The sequence below is a fragment of the Rattus norvegicus genome, chromosome 2, assembly GCF_036323735.1.
Source record: "Rattus norvegicus strain BN/NHsdMcwi chromosome 2, GRCr8, whole genome shotgun sequence".
NCBI lineage: Eukaryota > Metazoa > Chordata > Mammalia > Rodentia > Muridae > Rattus > Rattus norvegicus.
Genome location: NC_086020.1, coordinates 79,200,157 through 79,222,048, shown reverse-complemented (window position 1 = coordinate 79,222,048; position 21,892 = coordinate 79,200,157). Strand labels below are relative to the sequence as shown.

The following is a 21,892-nucleotide window of genomic DNA, read 5'->3' as shown; positions in this document are numbered from 1 at the left end:
CTTGGGTGTTTGTTTATCTAAGTAGCTAATTCCTGAATTGTTCAGTTCATTAGTGGATCTTTATTAGTCTTCCACATGTCAGCACTGTTTTGTTACATATGATCCCTGAGTTCCAACACGGAATCGAATGCTAACATGTCCTCTAGGAACCCATAGTCCACAGAGGAATCTTGCGGAAGGGAGCTGCTACTTAAGCAGCTGAGGATTCAAAGGCCTTGAGTTTGAAAGTGAACCCTGCTGCTGACAGGCAACCTCCTTGGGGCTCTACTAGTTGGGAGGTAAGTTGAAACTATAACGGAATGTTCCCCTTGTGTTTCTATCACTTCTGACTTGGTCTAGTAAGTTAGTAGATGGACTCTGAATGCTTTATGCCAGAACCTTGGAAAAGCAAGAGAGGGAACCAAAGAGTTGTAGGAATTCATTCTGGAAACAGCAAATTGCTGAGCTAGAAGCTATCGTGCTCCAGTCTTACTTAGTTTCCTGCCTAAGCTCTGCCTCTCTGGGAGAACCCCTTCTGGTCACCTTTGGTTGAAGAGAAGGAGAATGTGGTTTGGTTCTATGGGTTTTCCTTTGCAAGCACTCATTGCATGAGAAGTCTGAGAAAAGGCCAAGGTAACACCTTTTATGCAGGCAAATATAGATGTTCTAGGGATACAGAGGGGTACAGAATTGGTGTGATTTGGAGAACCTGTGCTGTGGGAATGTGACCTCCTGGTAGCTTCCTGTGCCCTTTTGAAAGTACGTTAGTGGACTGTTCAGTGTTTTTCATGTTAGTAAGGAAAACCCTGTTCTTTGATAGTCTTTATGTCCATGGAATATACTATTGAATTTTGGCTGTGTGGAGTATGTGTTTCTATTTCAGTGACCATAGGATCGACTTACGTGTCAAATCCATATTTACTTAGAGTGACTTTAGCTTGTTGAAGCAGCAAATGTGTAAAAACCCCAACACATAACAAACTCTCTTAGGACATGCGTTTTATCAAAATGAAACTCAAATCATATTCCAGCTACTTAATTAATTACTTATTTTAATCCTGTTGTTTAAGAGATTTTTCTGGGGTTGGGGATTTAGCTCAGTAGTAGAGCGCTTGCCTAGCAAGCGCAAGGCCCTGGGTTCAGTCTCCAGCTCCGAAAAAAAAAAGAAAAAAAAAGAGATTTTTCTTTGTGGGAGAGATCCTCACCCTTTAGGTCAGGCCGTCCCGATATAGGTCAGGTTGGCTTGAAATCATGGCCTCCTACCTCAGCCTCCTGAGAGTTAAGGATGTGGACATGCACCACCTTGCCCAGCTAATGTGGCTGGCTTCTGTGCCTCAGAAGCACAAGCAGAAGTTTTCACACAGTTATAATGTGTCACGGTAACTTCAGGGTTATACTGAGCAGAAATGAAGGCGTTAAAGGAATAAACTCTGTTACACGGGATGCTGTAGGATCCTCATTGAATCCTCTCAGCACCTTAACTCAGGGAGGGGCGGTGAGAGCTCAGTATGATGCAGTTCTCAGAAGCAGTGTTATATAGCCAACTTGTAGTACAGTCAAAGGAGATGGGTCAGCTTGTGCCCCAGCCCTTGGTCATATGAAATGCTGAACCTGAGTGTCATTCATAAACTGCAGCTTCACTTTGGGAGTTAGCCACACTATCTATGTTTGGTGAGGACACAGCTTGCTTCTCTCTGGATCGTTATCTCTTGACCCAAAACTTTTTAAATTTTTTTTTTTATTCTTGTAACTTTGAGCTGCAGAACCCAAATGTTTAAAAAGTTTTGAGCCGCTCTAAATTTCGAAAGTCAGCAAGCTGTGGTGATTCTGTTCTATGAAACATGAGGATAAAGAAAGTCGAAGTTCGCAGGAAAGAATGCATCTCTTCTCCTCTTCTCCCTGCTGGCCCTGGGAGGGCGATGGCGCCGCACTTCTATCCCAGTCATTGATGCTGCTTCGTGCTTAATGCTAAGAGTGAGACTTTTGCTGTATAGCTATCTAGGTTCATCTGGAGCTCTGAACAGGCCTAGAAAATAGCGTTTTTATTGCATTAAAAGTACTTTCTGGAATGGAGGAGACCACATTGAATATGTTGAGATCACTAATCAACTCCCTTTGGGATAAAAACCATGTAAACTTGAATGAGAACGCTTGTGGACACATTGGTCACGCTGGGCACTGTCTTGCTTCTTCTCTCTCGGTGCTGGTGATCTTTCTGCCCCTGCTACCCCCTCTGCCCTGCCTTTGTTCCCCCATGGCGGTCCTGGCCTCGCCTGCCCTCTCTCCCTTCTCATCGCAGCAAGCCTGCCTCTTTATTTTCTGTTTGTCATTCTCGCTCTGCAGTTTGCTTCTGATTTCTGACTCTGATTTCTGGGCATTCTGCCAAGCTTGGATTACTTGCTTCTTATAGTTACACGGAGAGCCTCAGTTACATGGTCTCCAGCACGGTTTCCAATGGCATTGGAACATGCCTAACATATGTGTTTTCCTGGAATGTTATAGTGTTTTCACAAATGTCCTGTCCAAAGTGGAATTGTATATGATGTGTGCCCACACTGTGTAGAAAATGCTCCAGATATCCCTCAATTGGCTTCGAGTATCCTGGATCTCTGTTTTGTGGTATAACATTTTTTTTAGATCAATTCTTTCTGCCTATGTCATTTTTTCTTCTCAACAACAACAAAAAGTCAGCTGGATTTTACTTTATGGAAGACGGTGTACTGGAGTACAAAACAACTTCAGGCATCCTTCCTTGTCAGACAGCAGGTTTTAAAAAATATTAACTTTTTATTGATTCTTTGTGAATTTTAAGTTATGTACCCCAATCCCACTCATTTCCCCCTCCCTTTGTATTCACCCTCTGCCCTTGCAACCTCCCCCCACCCAAAGAAAATAATAAATAAAAGAGAAATAAAAGAAAAGAAAAACGAAAAGAAGAAAAGAACCCAAATGAAAGCAACAACATGTCATGGTGGAGGCAGGGTGTGACAGTGTGTCCACACATCTCTGCTTGCAGATGTTCATTGCCCTGAGTTATTGGTCTGTTTCTAGGCCTCTGGCTTCTGCTACCCTGGACTCTCTTTGGATCAGCCTTCCCTGTCCCTTCGCTTGCTCCAGCAGTTCACAGATCAGGTAGATGCTGAGGTGGGCCAACTCAACACCATGGATCTAGGCCTGTGTTATAGCTGAGTTGGTCAGCCTGCCAGCTCCCCTGTGCCCTGCTCAGGGCAAGTTCCCCAGCCCTGTCCCAGCTAACTCATGTAATGCTACAGCTGGCAAGGGCTAGAGACATGGTTTAGCCGTGAAAGGTTAGCCTCACAATCAAATGGCTACTGTTGTCTCCCTTAAAATTCACACCTATGATGCTGGGCTCTGGTTTGTCGATTAAGAGTTCTTGTTGCTCTTAAAGAGGCCACTAGTTCAGTTCCCAGAACACACGCGATGGCTCACAAACACCCATAACTTTATTTCCGGGAGATCTAATGTCCTTTTCTGATCCCCACAGACACCAGGCACACAGGAGGTACACATGCATATATAGGCAAAACACTCAGGCACATAAAATAAAATAATTTAATTAAAAATTAAGTAGCATCGAATCTACAAATACTTCCTAGTTTGAGACCCGTTGCTACCTCTATTTTGAGAAAGTTCTGGATTGAGACCTACTGTTACCCTGGAACATGATGACAAAGACTTAAACTTTGAAAGATGGGTCAGTCTGTGATGATAATGGGTCTTGCTAATAGTTGTACATTAATCATGTTAGGTATCCTAGACACTGAAGTGTTTGATAAAAAAGAATCTAGAAGCATGCTGTCTTAAGTTTAAATTAGCTCTAAGTAAATGAAATTAAAATTTGGTTCTCAGACATGCTTACACCACAGGGCCCCATCTCCTTAAGTGACTGTTCTACTAAGAAGCATATGTGCATCACCAGGAAATTATTTTTGAAGTTGGGAGAAATGACATCAGCCAGTAGACTTCATATTTATTAATTAGGATAAGTGTAAGCTTGTTTACAGACACTGTGAAAAGGCAGATTCTGGCCAGGAGCAGAGAGAGCATCCAGGTTTCCTCTGTGATTCACAATGTAGGTCATACAGGGCTTTGGGTTCTTGTATGTCTTTTTGGCCCATTGTCCCTCATGATGTCACAACACACCTGTGTTCCAGTTTAGAAGGACAAAGACGACATAGGGATAGACATCGCTCCCATATATCCTCGTGCCTCACAGAATCTTGTGTCCAGACCCAGCTGTAAGTGGCACTGAGAAGTGTGGCGTTTTTCTTGGTGATCCGTGTAGTTCCTAGTATTCCTGCAAGGGCAGAGAATGGGTTAGGGGGATACTAGCATGCTTTCTTATAAATAAGCAGATAATCAATGTAGAGATGGGCCATTCCAGGTGACAGGTTAGAAGAACACAGTTAAATTGCATATTTAAACAGATGACATGGGGTTAATTTAGAGACTGCCTTGCTCACTCTTTTTTCTTTTCTTTTCTTTTTTCTTTTTTTTTGAATGATCATCTAATGCTTTATACATCTGGCTTGCTCTTCAGATCACTAAGTAGTCTCTTTGCGTGGAGGGTGGAGGGCTTGATCTGGTTCTCTCGTGGAGCCATGGGCTAAGACTCCTGATTGCTTTCTGGCATTAGATAGGTTTGAGGCTTGAAAGCATCGGCATTCTTACTACTCTAAGAAGTCAGCCTGACGAAGGGAGCCAAATGGAGAGGATTTTATGGTCCATTTGTGAGAGTAAATGACACTTTATTCTTGGGAGGCCGAAGGGCTCATTTTTGTAATGAACAGATAAATCTCTCCTTGAGAAACTTAGGATGTTCCTTTCAAATTAGCACAATTATATTTAATGCTTTGTTTTCTCTTTTGCATCAAGATGTTATCTGTGGGTATTTGCATGTGTGTAATTTCCTGGCTACATGCTGCCGCCGCCTCTCTCTCTCTTAATACAAACCTAGCTCTTGTATTAAGTGTCGGTATATGCTTGGTGGAGCTAATGGTTTTATCCCTTAGTGATAGCTTGGAGCAGTAAGTCACACAGTTACATTAACTACTTGGGTCAGTAATTTCCTTCTTTTTCTTATTGTTGCTAATAGATTTCATGTCTTCAAATGGTTTGTTAGACTGTAGGATTTATCATAGGTGAGTGAACTATAGTGTAAATAACCAACTACTTGTCTCCATTTATCTGTCTATTTCAAATTACTTTGTAACATATGTTCTGTCTTATTCAGAGGAGGCATGAGCATCTCAGCCCCATGGAAGGGCCAGGGACCCACACTGGTGATTGTATCAGCTCCCAGAGTCTGTAACACATATGTAGCACTGAATTTCATGTTCAGGGTGTTAAAGAAATACTCCTTCATAAATGTACCTGTAATTGCACAGCCTGAATTGTGACTCTAGCTTTTATAAACTGGATGATCTTGAGCCAGAAGAACCCCTTTTTGCTTCAGTTTTCCCATTTTCAAAGTGTTAGAGTATCTATCATATGAACAGATTAAAAACTTGCTTCTTGATAAATTCATATGTGAATGCTATACTTATATCACTTCCTCTATCCTTCTCCTCCCTCCTTTCCTCCTGTGTCCTTTTCAAATTCATGGTATTTTACATTTTAACCACAGTTGTTATATATAACCTGGTTCAGACCCTAGATCTATTAGCATCTATCTAGTAGACTTTGCTACACTAACTTCCACAGTGTTTATACCAGTTTACAATCCTACTGACAAAAAATGAGGGTTCCACTTCCTCCACATCCTCTCCAGAATTTGTTTGTCTGTCTATCTAATTTTTGTCTAGGCCATGTCCATCCATCCATCCATCCATCCATCCGTCTGTCTGTCTGTCTGTCTGTCTGTCTGTCTGTCTGTCTTGATCTGTCTTGTCTATTCTGACTGGGAGAAAATGAACTTAGAAAACATTTTTAATGTGAATTTCCCAATGTCCTAAGGATGTTGAACGCTTCTTGAGCAATTTCTTAGCTGTTGTTATTCATTATTTTGAGAACTCTGTTCAGATTTCTAGCTCATTCTTAATTGGACTTTTTTTGTTGTTGTTTTCTGGACAATTTGTTTATCGAGCTCTTTATATATTATGGATATTAATCATTTATTAGCAGTATAACTGGCAAAGATCCTCTCCCACTCTGTACATCTGGGCTTCCTCTTCATTGACTTGAGTGCTTCATTCATTTTACCGATTTTTAGTTCTGTGAAGTGAACAGATTGTCCTGTTTGTCAACTGTCTTAATTCCTGGGCCATTAGAGTTTTAATTCAAAAAGTCCTTTCCTATACTTTTAGGATACTATCTATGTCCCTCTGGCTGTTTCAGGGTTTTCTTTGTTTTTGTTTGCTTGTTTGATGTTTTCGTTTTAATAGTTTGGAGATTCATACAGTGGATTGGAAATTCTGGGCACTCTCTAATCACTGCAAGTCAGCTGCCATATTTATCCCTGTTGACTCGTCTTGTATGGAAATATACAGAGAGTAGTACAGAAGCACCTATCTTAACTCCTTTTCCTTTTCCGTATAATAGTCCTCCTTTATCTCCTTATAAGGCTTCAGTTACAAATGTTTAAATATGATGTGGAAATACTAAATGGACAGTTTCATAACTAAGCAGGACATAATTTTATGTTTTAAATGTGAGACTGGGTACCGAACCACCAGAACCTAGTGTATGCTCGGTAACCAACCTACCAGTGAGATGTATCTTTAGTCCTCATTGTCTCTGTGTCTGCTTGGTTGCCTGCCTGTCTGTTTTTTAGTTTCTGGCAGAAAGTCTCAATGAGTTGATCAGCTGGCTTTGAGCTTACTGTGTAGCCCCTAAGACTGGCCTTGAACCTGCAATCTCAGCTTCACTAAAACCGTAGTAGCATTAGAAGTATCTGTTGTCAGATTTGGCAATGACTTGTAAGTTTTTAAATTTTTTTTGGATATGTTTTATTTACATTTCAAATGTTATCCTCTTTTCCACATCCATCCACCCACCGCTTCCTATCTCCCTGTCCTGACATTCCCCTACACTGGGGAGGTGGGGTCCAGCCTTGGCAGGACCAAGGGCTTCTCCACCCATTGGTGCCCAAACAAGGCCATCCTCTGCTACATATGTAGCTGGAGCCATGGGTCTGTCCCATGTGGTAGATTAGTAGTCCCTGGGAGCTCTGGTTGGTTGGTGTTGTTCTTATGGGGTTGTAAGCCCCTTCAGTGCTTTCAATCCTTTCTCTAACTCCTCCCATGGGGACCCTGTTCTCAGTTCACTGATTTGCTGCTAGTATTTTGCTTCTGTATTTGTCGCGCTCTGGCTGAGCCTCTCAGGAGACAGCTATATCAGGCCCCTGTCAGCATGCACTTTTTTAATATCAGCAATATTGTCTGGGTTTGGTGGCTGTCTTAAACAGGATTCCTATTCCTACACAAACATCATGACCAAGAAGCCAGCTGGGGAGGAAAGGGTTTATTCAGCTTACACTTCCACACTGCTGTTCATCACCAAAGGAAGTCAGGACAGGAACTCAAGCAGGTAAGGAAGCAGGAGCTGATGCAGAGGCCATGGAGGGATGGTACTTACTGGCTTGTTTCTCCTGGCTTGCTCAGCTTGCTTTCTTATAGAACCCAAGGCCACTGACTTGCTTGAGTTCCAGCCCTGACTTCCTTTGGTGATGAAACAGCAACATGGAAGTGAGCTAATAAACCCTTTCCTTTCCAACTTGTTTTTTGGTCATGATGTTTGTGCAGGAATAGAAACCCAGACTAAGACAGTGGCTGTATGTATAAGGACTGGATCCCCAGGTGCGGCAGGCTCTGAATGGCCGTTCCTACAGTCTCTGCTCCAAATTTTGTCTCCTTATCTCCTCATATGAATAATTTTGTCTCCTTATCTCTTCCTATGAATATTTTTGTCCTTTTAAGAAGGACTAAAGCATCTGAATTTTGGTCATCCTTCTTTTTGAGCTTCATGTGGTCTATGGATTTTATCTTGGGTAATTCGAGCTTTTGAGCTAATATCCACTCATCAGTGAGTGCACACAATGTGTGTTTTTCTGTAATTGGGTTACATCACTCAGGAAGATATTTTCTAGTTCTATCCATTTGCCTACGAATTTCATAAAGTCATTGTTTTTGATAGCTGAGTAGTACTCCATTGTGTAGATGTACCACATTTTCTTGGTCCATTCCTCTAGTGAAGGGCATCTGGGTTCTTTCCAGCTTCTGGCTATTATAAATAAGGCTGCTATGAACATAGTGGAGCATGTGTCCTTGTTGTATGTTGGGGCATCATTTGGGTATATGCCCAGGAGAGGTATAGCTGGGTCCTCAGGATAGTACTATGTCCATTTTTCTGAGGAACCTCCAGACTGATTTCCAGACAATGGAGGAGTGTTCCTCTTTCTCCACATCCTTACCAGCATTTGTTGTCACCTGAGTTTTGATCTTAGCCATTCTGACTGGTGTGAGGTGGAATCTCAGGGCTGTTTTGATTTGCATTTCCCTGATGACTGAGGGTGTTGAGCATTTCTTTAGGTACTTCTTAGCCATTCTATATTCCTCAGCTGAGGATATTTTGTTTAGCTCTGTACCACATTTTTTAATTTGACTCTCTGGAGTCTAACTTCTTAAGTTCTTTGTATATATTGGATATTAGCCCTCTATAGGATGTGGGATTGGTAAAGGTCTTTTTCCAGTCTGTTGGTTTCCATTTTGTCCTAATGACAGTGTCCTTTGCCTTACAGAAACTTTGCAATTTTATGAGATCCCATTTGTCGATTCTTGATCTTAGAGCTTAAGCCATTGGTGTTTTGTTCAGGAAAATTTCCCCAGTGCCCATGTGTTCGAGGCTCTTTCCCACTTTTTCTTCTATTAGTTTGAATGTATCTGGTTTGATGTGGAGGTCCTTGATCTACTTGGACTTGAGTTTTGCACAGGGCAATAAGAATGGATAGATTTGCATTCTTCTACGTGCTGCCCTCCAGTTGAACCAGCACCATTTGTTGCAAATGTTATCTTTATACTGCTGTATGGTTTTAGCTCTTTTGTCAAAGATCAAGTGACCATAGCTGTGTGGGTTCATTTCTGGGTCTTCCATTCTACTCCATTGATCTACCTGCCTGTCTGTATACCAATACCGTACAGTTTTTCTCACTATTACACTGTAATACTGCTTGAGGTCAGGAATGATGATTCTCCTAGAAGTTCTTTTACTTACTTGGTAAGTGTTGAGGATATTTTCACTATCTTGAGTTTTTTATTATTCCAAATGAATTTGCAAATTGCTCTTCCTAACTCTATGAAGAATTTAAGCCATGTTGTCTTCTCAGCAATATGATGGTGTTTTGCACTGCCCTGCTCTATCCAGCTTGGGACGTGAGTGTTTGCTTGCCCATTACGCCTACTGTTCTTATCTGTAGCAGTCATGTCTGTTTCCTTTCCTTACTCCTTCCTTCCTTTCTTGTAATATATGTATTCACTATTTTTATGTGAATGTACTTGCATGAGTTTTCATATATGCATGTAGTCATCCTCAAAGGCTGGAAGATGGCGTCACATCCCCTGTAGCTGAAATCATAGGCAGTTTGGGGGCTTTATATAGGTGCTGGGAACTGAATCCTGGTTAACCAGTCTTGACCATTGAGCTGTCTCTTCAGGCCTGGTGTCTCAGTTTTAATTCACTTTTGCAATATCATCCTGCTTGTATTTAAGTATCCCTGTGTAATGGTTTGTATATTCTTGGTCTAGGAAGTGGCACTATTAGGACATGTGGACTTGTTGGAATAGGTATGCCCCTGTGGGCTTGGATTAAGACCCTTACCCTAACTGCCACTAGCAGCCTTCAGAAAGATGTAGAACTCTCAGTCTGCCTGCACCATGCCTGCCTGGACATTGCCATGCTTCCTGTCTTGATGAGAATGGACCTCTGAACCTGTAAGCCAGCTCCAATTAAATGTTGTCCTTATAAGAGTTTCCTTGGTCATGGTGTCTGTTCACAGTAGTAAAACCCTAACTAGGACACCTTGTTTAACTCAATGATAACCTCAAAGTGTAAGAGTTGTGGTACTAGTCATTTATCACAGTATATTGTTATAATTGTACTTTTATCATGGTTGTCAATTTTTTACACTGTTTTGGTTTTATATATATGTACATATATAAATAATCTATAGGAAAAAACAGCTATCCTGGATTTTTCCCATCTTGAGGGTGTGACTGTTGGTCAAATTTTATTTTCTGCTTGACATAATGTATGTCACCTTGGAAGAGGAGACCTCAGTTGAAGAAGCATCTTAATCAAATTGACCTGTGACTGTGTCTTCATTGCTAATGGTGACTATGCGCAGGCAGAGTCACTCCTAGTCACGTCAGCCTGGGTGGTATTAGAAATCTAGGTAAGTGTGAGCCGGAGAGCTAGGCAGGGAGGAAGCCAGGGAGCCAGGAAGATATATTAGATATATTTCTTTACTTACATTCCAAACGCTATTCCCTTTCCCAGTTTCCTGTCCATAAGCCCCCATTCCCTCCCCTTCCACTCCCCCATACAGGTATTCCCCCTATACATCTCCCTTACTGCCCCCCAATATTCCCCTGTACCAGGGGTCAAACCTTGGCAGGAGCAAGGGCTTCCCCTTCCACTGGTGCCCCAACAGGCTATTCTCTGCTACATATGCAGTTGGAGCCCTGGGTCAGTCCATGTATAGTCTTTTGGTAGTGGTTTGGTCCCTGGAAGCTGTGGTTGGTTGGCATTGTTGTTAATATGGGGTTGCAAGCTCCTTCAACTCTTTTAATACTTCCTCTAATTCCCCCAAGGGGGTCCTGTTCTCAGTTCAGTGGTTTGCTGCTAGCATTGACCTCTGTATTGGACATGCTCTGGATGTCTCTCAGGGAACATCTATATCCAGTCCCTTTCAGTGTGCATTTTCTAGCTTCATCAATCTTGTCTAGTTTTGGTGGATATATATATATATATATATATGCCACATGTGGTTCAGGCTCTGAATGGCCATTCCTTGAGTTGCTGCTCTAAACTTTGCTTCCATATCCCCTCCTATGGATATTTTCCCCCTTTTAAGAAGGAGTAGGAACATCTGCATTTTGGTCATCCTTCTTGAGCTTCCTGTGTTCTGTGGATTGCACTTTGGGTAATTCGAGTTTTTTGGCTATTTTCCATTTATCAATGAGTGCATACCTAGTGTATTTTTCTGTGATTGAGTAACCTCACTCAGGATGATATTTTCTACTTCATTCCACTTGCCTATGAATTTCATGAAGTCATTGTTTTGATAGCTGAGGAGTACTCCATTGTGTAAATGTACCACATTTTTTGCATCCATTTCTCTGTTGAAGGGCATCTGTGTTCTTTCCAGCTTCTGGCTATTATAAATAAGGCTGCTATGAACATAGTGGAGCATGTGTCTTTGGCTTTATGCTTCTTCCTTGAGTTCTTGCTCAGAATTTTCTCATTGGTGAATTCTGGCTAAAGAAAGCTTTTCTTCTTAAGTTGCTTTACATCAGAGTGTGTTATCACAGCAACAGAGAAGAAACTAACTAGAACAGGTGGATCCTTAAAATAGCTAAGCAGAGACTGCTATAGGTACTAATGATGAGTCTCACCTTGTCTGTTTAAAATTAACCAGCAAATGCCTTTTTTTCATCATGGTAATATAGATGGCACTACCCTCTACAAAGTGCCCTAGTCCTGTGCTTGTGTCTTCCCATTAGGATATAAAAACTGGAGATGTTCACCCACCTACACTCAGAACCAGTGTTGTGTTGTTCAATTGTATGTTAGCCCAGTTTTCAAGCTTCATGGTATGGTTGGTTTATTTTACATCAGTGTGTGTGTGTGTGTGTGTGTGTGTGTGTGTGTGTGTTTGTGTGTGTGCACATATATACATGTACACAGCCCTGTGTACATTCACCGTTGGCCCAAAGGTCTATTGTATAATAGAAGCAAGAAAGAACAATAAAATCAGGGCACTCAGATGTTAGAGTACACAGAGCACCATAGAAGGAAATGTTTGAACTGTGTTAGTTTTGGCAACCTGGATTCCATTTTAGAGATTCCAGCTTTCTAGCACCCCTGATTTGCCTTGAAAATGAACAGTCTCTCATTTGCAGAGATGACTCGAAGTAACATAACAGCCTTAGATTATATGTTTTCTGTTGGTTAAGAACTCAGTGTTTTGTGAAGTTGAGCACACACACAGGCATAAACATATATGGCACAGTCAAGTATGTGACATTGCCACTGAGATGAAAGGTAGCATTCCATGTGCTTGTTGAACATCCCCACAGTGGGGAGGAAAGCTGGGAATGAGGTCATGTGCAATGCTGGTGTGTGTGTGTGTGTGTGTTTGTGTGTGTGTGTGTGTGTGTGTGTGTGAGAGAGAGAGAGAGAGACAGAGAGAGAGAGACAGAGAGAGATACACACACAGAGAGAGAGAGAGAGAGAGAGAGAGAGAGAGAGAGAGAGAGAGAGAGAGAGAGAGGGGTCTTCTGGGACATCTTGGTCTTTAAGTTATGGAGGGTCAGAGGGAATTGCTCAGTAGAGAAGATGGGCAGCTACAGACAGTGGGTGATGAGGAGGGCAGATCTGACTGACTAAGGTCCATGTGCACTATAATTGCAAGATTGGTGAGCTGGTACCTTCTCCTGGGTACGGGGTATAAGAACAGCCCACATAGGCTATTCATTTCACATGGAAAACTGGTCCTGAAGGTTCCACACTACATACTCTGTTCACATTCATCTTGTCTGTGGAGAAAAGCAGACTCCTGCTTGTGGCACCAAGAATTGCAGAGTCATCTTTTGGTCACCCTAAAGTTGTGGTTAACATAAAGTCCTGGGAGGGATGAGTAAGAAGCTCCTCAATCAGCATGAAGCAGAGAGGATCTCCTGTCAGAATTTCAGACCAGTTAGGGACTTTATTCAAACCAGACCAGGTCTGTCAAAGAACTGAGCAGGAGCTTGGTTTTCACTAGAGAAAGCCTGTTTAAAAAGGAAAATCCACTGAGAGAAGAGGCACATTCCTGAATAAATTCAAACTCCAACCAAATGAGGAGACTGTGAGTGTGTTGTTCTGGGGAATGGGAAGCCTCATAATCAAATCTAGATGAGAGAACAGGGCATAAAAGTTTATACTGCGTTGCAGATTATTCAGAGTACAACCAGTTGCTCTCCAGTGCCTCAGAGGATCACCCATGCCAAAGAAGGATTTTAGCCTTCCTAGAAAGTCCTCTAGGCTGTTGTAAACTTCCTGGAGTGCTTAAGATGCTGGGCTTGCACCACCATTCCCCCACGTATTTCACAAGGAATGCCCTTCTCTCATGGCTGTGTGGAGCAAGGCTCAGTCTTGGCAACTTTTCCCATCGAAGTGGTTCAGTTGGCTTGTTGACCTTGATTCCTGGGAATTTATACTTTCAGACTGGCCTTAGTGTGAGTAAAAAAGTTATGAAAAAAAAAGGTTTTGTTTTTCTCCATTTTCAGTTATTTTTGTCCTAAATGGCCTTGAGCTTAAAGTAACCGGAAAGCAAGATGAAATTCTTGGCAAATAAGCTATCATCAGTAATATAATGTATACTAGGGTTATTATATCTCTTCATTGGTCTACATTTGATTATTATTTTCAAGTACTACATTCTAAATTAACTGAAAACTGCTCAATGTATCAAAGCAAGGAGAAAATTCAGTATTTTATACTGTCATTAAAACAAATGATAAAATGTTTCCTCCAAAGTAGCAGAAGCCAGAAATTATGTTATAATATCATAATAATTTTAAAATTAAACTCACTAGAAATTAAAGTCAATGTGCTTTTTAAAGACAAGAGAATTACCTACCCCCAACTTCTGGGGTATATGTAGACGAAATTTCTACCTTTACTTTAAAGAGAGTTTTATTTTTGCTTAAGCATTCAGAAATATTTATTGCTGGGGCTGGAAAAAGGGGCTGGAAAAAATGGCTTGGTAGGTAAGAGGACTTGCTGCTCTTTCAGAAGACCTGAGTTTGGTTCCCAGCACAACCACATCTAACTCCAGCTTTAGGAGACCCAGTACCCTTTTCTGGCCTCTGCAGGCACTTAGCAAACACACACTAACCTTATATAAATAAATATAAGTAAACACTCTAACAATTACTTTTTAAATTAGTGTAAACATTTTTGGGTTGGGGCATGGATATGTAAAAGGATAAAATTACAATGTGCATAATTTCACCATTCCATGATTATCACTGTGAATACTTTAATCCGTTTTCTTCATATTATATGGTTTATATACGTGGGCCTCTGGAATATATTATAAAGAAGCATCATGTAATTTTGGCATTGCAAGGAACCAGACTTTGTCACATACAACCTACTAAGAGATTACCCTTTCCATGCTAAAGGATCATGGCCCTTCTGCTTCTTCTGTTCACATGTGAACATAGATTCATGGCAGACATTGGCAGGAAGTATTAGAGACCAGCCTTATTCCTCATTGCTCACCTACAAGAGAGTTTTCTTCATAGAGCAGACTTTATTCTCTGCTCATTTACTCAGGCGGCCAACCCACAGACTTTCTTCAGTCTCAGTTCCGGGGAATCTGGTGGAACTCTTCTGACCTATGACCTGGTTTCTTTCTCCTTCTTGAGATTAGTTCTCCAATACAAAGCACTGGTGCTTGAAGGCTGTGGATTTCCTCCCTAAAGCTGATAGTCGTATTTACTTGGCCAGTTAGACTGCCTACATCAATGGGCTGTGCTGTGATGTTTTAAAATATGTATACATAATGGAATAACAAAATTGAACTAATCAACATGATTGCATGGTTTGGGAGCAAGTGTTTGAAATTAATCATCTCATAAAGTGTATATGACATTGTGATTCACTACAGCCACTGTACAACAGACCTCTTGATAGTCCAGCGTACACTGATAGTATATCCTTGGTCTAAGATCTTCATATCCTCCCCACCTCCCACTTCTGTAGCTGCCCTTCTACCTTGCCTCTGTGACATTCATTTCCTTGCAGATTCCACATGTGCCTCGGCTGACTGCACCAAACTCATTTTACTTCACATATGTCATTCATGCTGTCATATAGCAACACTGGACTCTTTCAAAGATTGAACGCTGTCTCTCTGTCTCTCTGTCACACACACACACACACACACACACACACACACACACACACGTTAAAAGATCTTTAATTCTTTGGAGAACATTTTGGTTGGTTCTATATATTGGCTTTTGTGAGTAGTGAAATCTAAGTGAGTGTTTTCACTTGATTGTTTTTTCTTTTTTCTTTTTTTTTGTTGCTGCTGTTGTTGGTGGTGGTTTGTATTTATTTTATTTATTTTTTTGAAATATTATGTTTTAGGGAATATTGCCTTTGTCCGTGATTCACGTTGCCTTTCTTCTCTAGCCTCAGTTTCCTTCTCCTTGTTTGCATTCAGTATGTTGAATTATATTCATTTCACAGATGGGATTACAGATATTATCAGATGCCTGTGTCAGCCGTCTCTCTATCATCGTGCTAATAGAAACTCACACCAGTGTGGTAACCTGCCAAGCTAAACAGTTTGCCAGACTCCTCTGTCTGCCTTGGTGGAGAAATTGCATATTGATATCTCTTGGGGTTCTGACAAAACTGACTTTCTGGGCTTTTGATAGTGGAGTCATAGCTGACATCTTGCATTATGTAATGCCCTTTTGGTGAAAACCAACACACTGGAGAAGGAGAAATAAGACAAAAGAACCTTGAATAGCTGAACAAATGTCAGCAAGTTCTCGTCTTCATTCTTACAGCAGGAAAATTAATATGTATTAGTTGAAGCCACTTTCATTGAAGCTTTTCTATGTATTTTAGCAGATATATGGGGCTTATGGGGCCACCAGCTCTCTTATTTACCTCGAGCTGTACAAACTGTATTGCTAACATTCTTTCTTCGTATGTGAAGACAAATAAGAAACTATGAGGTCATACGATCTCTTCTTGCCTGGCATCCACTGAGAATCAATAAATAGTTGCTGAATGGATTAATAAGGAAAGCTTACGTGTCTATTAATGGATATAGGATTTCATTCACTGAACATTTTTTATTTAGTCTTATTTAGTTGATATTACATCTTCCTTGACTAGAGCTTCCAGATTTTTTTCCAGGAAATAGAGGTGTTGCAAGTCTATAAAACCATGATGTAGTGATTCAGAAGGAATCACTTGGAAAAAGTATTGTCCTCATGGTCATGTTTCTCCAGTGTTTTCCGATGACCTGTGCAGAATGCAGACAACCAGGGAAAGTCACCACGCTTTGATAGGCCAACAAATCTCTCCTAAGCCTGCTAAAGGAGTCACCAATAAAGAATATAACATTCACATCACTAATGGCAAGTATTAGCTCTCCCAAAGTGAATCAAACATTAATCATAAATCTGAGTATTACAATGAACTTGCCTGGTTATATTGGTGAAGCAAAGCCAGAGCTCTCAATCCTGTCACTTGAACTCAGCAATGACAATGCTCTATTTTAATGTATGTATGTGTGTGGTGTGTATATATGTTGCAGGAATAGTCTCCCACAATTGCTTTCCATGTTATATGTTGAGGGAGGATCTTTCAATTGAAACCAGAGCTCACCCACCAGTTTGGCTAGTCTGGCTGGCCAAGTTTCAATGGCAATCTCTGTCCTTAGCTGTGCAGTTACAGAATTATAGGCAAGACATTCTGGCCCCCTAGGATTTATGTGGACTCTGGACATCTGAAGTCTCAACTTTACAGTTACTGCTTTCATGGCAAGGTTGTAACCATTGAGCCATCTTCCTAGCCCGGGATAATGCCTTGTTTACCAGGTAGACCATTCTGAATTCTTTGATTTTCTTTTAGCAGCCAATCAGGAAGCAGGTAAAGTTTATAATAAATGTAGTATAGTAAGTACAAAGAGAATAGGAATTAAAATATAAATTAGAAAAGTCTATTGCTAGCAGTCCCTAAATTTGGAGGTATGAGCCAGATATTTTGCAATTTCATTTTTTAAAAAACTAAATTTGTTATTTGACATTTTCATGCATGTACACATTGAATTGCAGGTGCTCTCAACCTTCACCCTCCCCTGTCTCCTTCCTGCTCCCATCAATCCTGCCTCTCCTCCCCATAAGTCTAATTTCTATACTCATCTATCTTTGTTTTGTTTTCAGACTTAATGAATTTAAACAGGGCCATCTGGGTAATGAGTTTCAATTACACTTTTCACAATTCAAAAAAAATCATGAAAGTAAATACTTCTTGATAAAACTATTCCTTTAGGGTGACAATGAGACTTCCCATTGACATAAAAATGGAACTCAAACATTTGTTAATGGAACCCTGATGGGGTAAGCTGTCTGGGGGAAGACCTGTTTGAAGCTATGGTGTGGGATGTTTTGCTGGGATGAAGAAACATTGCATAGGGCCAGATGAGGGCTTGTGGGAAGCCGAGGTGGTCATGTCTGAATAAATCTTACTTATTCTGAGTGATTTCTTGTAATTTTCATCTCAGTTTTGTAAATATCACACTCAAGATTTTACCTCATTTAACGCAATTTTCTTCGATTATACATTCAATTTAGTCATAGTTTCACTGAGCCTGCTGTGTACCTAGAACTAAATTAACCATTATAAATTATCATTTCCCTCTCCCTCTCCTGGTTTTCCAGAACATTGGCTATATCAGATTTAATTCACATGAATCTTTATGCAGTTACTCTACAGTGGTGTCACCTTGAGAGAAAGTTGTTACTTTGGGCACAAGTTAAACATTTGATCTTTGGTTACACTAAACTTTAATGCCTTTAAGTATGAAATGGAGGTGGTTTTAGTAAAAATATTATAGACATCCTTGATGATATGACATTCTGGGTATAAAATGTTAGCACAGTGCTTGGTACGTGCTCAGTGATAAACGAGCTGTTTATTATTGTTAGTAAGGTCAAACCATGTACGACTGAGTTCACTTTGCTGACTCTGTGTTCAGCGTGATGTAGTTGACTACCTCTTCATATTAATCATTTTCTGTTACTATAACACATTACTCAGTGGATGGCAATTTGTCAAGGAAAGATGTTACTTGTATTATTGACTTGGGAGTATGGCACCAGTGGGGCTTGGCTTGGGTAAGGGCCCTTACAATATGCTTTATAACACCCTATGATGTAGTGTTAGAAGGAGGACTAAGTGGCAATCCAGGAGCAGAAGAGACATAGGGGCTAGGCTTGTTCTTTTGATACTTGTTCACCTTCATGGGAACTAATCAGGATCTAAGAGAACCGCGCTAATCTTTGTCAAGGGCAACAGCCACAGTAACTTAACACTTCTCTAGGCACTCATATTTTTTTTTTGGTGTAGTCTGCTACTGAGCTATATCTGTCCCACTCCTTTAAAGTTTTTAGCATGTCCACACTGCAGGCTAGGCTTCTGTCCCATGGAGACCAGAGATCATGTCAGAGAAACTCAGAGTGCCAGAGAAACCGCCTCATCACTGTTGGACCGCAGTTGCTCCGGGCTTTGGTAGTCTTCCTTGAGCTGGTATTACAGCACACAGCAGGAACCAGAGGTCAAGAGTTTCATAGTGCAGCATGGCAGAATTAACATGTAATTACTTCCCTGTGTGCATAATTGTGAGATGATAAAGAATGCAGAAAGAATAGGGGATTATTTCCAGACGTGGGCTACTTCTTGTGCTAAGAAATTCACTGTCTTTTAAATCATAGACACAGAAAGGAAGAAGACACTTCTCAGAAGTTAATTAAAATATTCCTAGTCACTTCAAGACAGAGTAGCCCAGTTTCTTTTGTTTTCCTTTTTCTCTTAAACATACTCTATTTTCATACCAATTTGAAGCCCGTAGCAAAAATGATCATGAAGCGCTTTCTACTTTCCAAATGCTGTGTATCTGCCTGGCCTTCCCAGCTATTACCAAAGTGGAACGTTTCTTAGAGCTAGCGTGCACACACTGACACGGTGTTACCCCCAGAGTTCATGGTTTAGACTAGGAGTCATTCTTGCTGTGGTACATTGTATGGGTTTGGATATGACACAGTGATATACATCCACCCTTGTAGAATCATGTAGAAAATTTCACTGCCACACAAATCTACTGTGGACTGGATAGTCATTTTGTCCCCCTTTTCTAGCCATCACAGCTTCTGATTGTTTTCCTGTCTCCACATTATTTTGCTTGTCCCAGATTAGCATCTGATTGGAATCAGATTTTAGAGACATTCAAATTCGTTTCCTTCACTCAGTAATGTGAATTTGTTTCCTCCAAGTCTATCATGCTTGCTAGATCCTATTCTTGTAGCTTTGAATCATATAATATTCTAGTATCTGAGTGTGTATGTGTTTGTTGCCTAATTATCTGCTGACATGCATATGTCTGCCTCCACTTGTAGAATCACCTTAAAGTCCACGTGCATATTTTTAGTGCCTATAAGCCCGAAAGAGCAAGGAACACAATTGCTGCATTGTCCTTTAAGGGTAGTTAGCCTTGTAAGAAGCTCGCTACCATTTTTTCAAGTATACACCGCGTCACACATGCTCTCGCACACTCATTCACATATGCACACTCTCATCCTCACACTCACACTTGCAGACTCACAAGTTCACACATACCATGTCATGCTCACTGATAAACTTTTTGTTTGCTTGTTTGTTTGTTTGTTTGTTTGTTTTTCATGGCTCCGTGTTCATGCCGGCATTTGTCAGTGTCAGTTTTCAGACTTTTTGATGATTCTAATGGGTGTGTATTTTCCATATAATTATCTTCCATTCAAATATCTTCTTTTTAGAATTAACAGGTTTTATTTTATTTTACAAGTTTTGACTGTAAGTTTTGACTAAGACACAAGAGTATATGGTAGTTTTGGCATTCTCAGTGAGTACAAACTAATTGCAAATCCAAAACTGGGTATTAAAACTTTTAAGGCATTCATTGCATTGTAGCCAACATCCTTCAGGTTATTATGACTGAAAGCAAAAGATGTGGAAATGGATATCTGCAGCTGTTGATGTAGGATGGACCATTTTCTAGCTCATAGACATGTAAAAGTCTGAGCATGTATGACAAACCAGTACGCTCCCTGAAGTGGAGGGGTTACAAGGATATGCTTTTTTTTTCTACCTTAAAGAGATCATGTAAAAAGGAAAGTTTTCAGAGAAAAGCATAGGCTTATATTTTTCAAAATCTATTTTAATAAGGGTTCTTAAATCCTTCAACCTCCCTTCTAGCCCACCTACCAGAGGTAGGGGAAAAGAAAGGTTAATAGGAAACAGATGTGACCCAGTTTAGAAGTAGTTCTTTGGGGCAGTTCGAATCTTCATTGGCAAGATATCAGTATTCCAGTCCAAAACATCAAATATGAGTCAGTCGTGGCAGTCCAGTCTAAGCAGCAAACACCAAACATGAATCAGTAGCAGTAGCTCAATCCAGAAGAAACCTCAAGGCTCTGCTGAATCTGAATGAGTCTGTGGAAGCAGAAAGAAGCAGCCGGAATACCATCAGAAGTTCTCAGGCTCATTCCTTTCTGTGAAGTTATGACAAGCAAAAAATCAGTGAAGACCAGCAAAGCATTGCAAAGTGAATCAATCCAAGAGCATCCTCTCATTGTCGGGTTATACTTACATTCTTTCTAAACATCATGTGTCCTCTGAAGCATCTGGTGCAACAAAACACTACATGCCCTTTCACAAGACAGTCCATAAAAATACCACATGTCTGTGCCATCAGAACATCCTCTCACATGCCTCTTTCAGCAAAACACCCTCTCACGAGACAGTTTCCAAAAAACATCACATGACACAATTGAGTTTTCCAAGGAAACCCCAAATTTCCCCTTTCAGAAAGGGATGCTTCCGTATTTTCCAAGGTGTGCATGTGACATTGGACAGAAGGATAGTTGGTCATAGACATTGTCCAGAAGGATCACTGGGATTAGACACCTCTCAGCAGTATAAACCTAGATGTATCACTGGGTTCTTGGAGTGTAGTAACTATGGTTGTTTGGGTTGAACCTTGTTTTAGTCACCAGGTAGACTGAGGCCTTCTTCTGAATTGAAGGAACTAGTCCTTAATTGTAGGCTGTTCTAATATCCCATAGAGCTCAGAAAGGCACATCAACCATTAGCCAGAGCTAGATTTTATTGGCACTACCCACACAAGTGCACCTTTGTTCATCTCGTTCCTCATAACATGAACTGCTTGATTTTTGTCCAGGAGCAGGGACATATCCCTTCTGTTGAATGCCTTTGAAAATAGCTGAAACCTAGAATAACTTACTCCCTACAAGTCCTTATGATTGAATCTGCCAGCTACACATGGAGAAGGTGGTTCCTTGACAAAAGAGTTGAAACCACCTACAGGTAATATTCTTGATCACAATTAACTCAAAAAGCACGATTTCTTGTAACACACAAGTCACTGCTTTCCTCCTCATAATGCCGAACAGGAACAACCCAGGCCATCCTTAGACAATTCAGTGAAGAATAGGGGGTTATTAGAAGATGCCATTCAACCCCCCTCGCCTTATACTTCGTACCATGTAATTGTTTTGGTAGGGTTGGAGAGACTAGGATTGTTCCCCTGCCCCCCATTTTCTCTTGTTTCCCCCCTTAAATTATTGGACAGAAACCAGCAGATTCAAGTTGACATTCAATGTCAAGTTCTCAAGAAATTACTGGCATTCATATGCTCAGAATATTAATGGCAAATGTGCCTCAGGAACCCGATACTCTCTCTTCATACGTCCTGGCAGAACCTTCTATTTAAATTTATTTAAATGTATCTGCTCTGATTCTAAAGGCCTCCAACAGACCAGTGCACTTGGAGAACCTGATCAGGAGCAGTGGGTCAGTGGGACGGAGTTGATTTAATTCCAGTGAAAAC

The 21,892-nt window shown here is 40.8% G+C and overlaps 1 protein-coding gene across 2 annotated transcripts in view; it reads left to right on the top strand.

Annotated features, from left to right (window-relative positions):
* Fbxl7 (F-box and leucine-rich repeat protein 7) overlaps positions 1-21,892 on the top strand; it is a 369,462-nt gene that overhangs the window by 17,649 nt on the left and 329,921 nt on the right. Inside the window, exon 1 of one of the 2 annotated variants that reach the window (XM_039102576.1) lies at positions 4,169-4,238. The exons of the other annotated variant lie outside the window; for it this stretch is intronic. The gene's annotated coding sequence lies outside the window, so the exon portion shown is untranslated. Of the gene's footprint in view, positions 1-4,168; positions 4,239-21,892 lie in introns of those variants that run through there. 2 annotated transcript variants of the gene reach the window in all.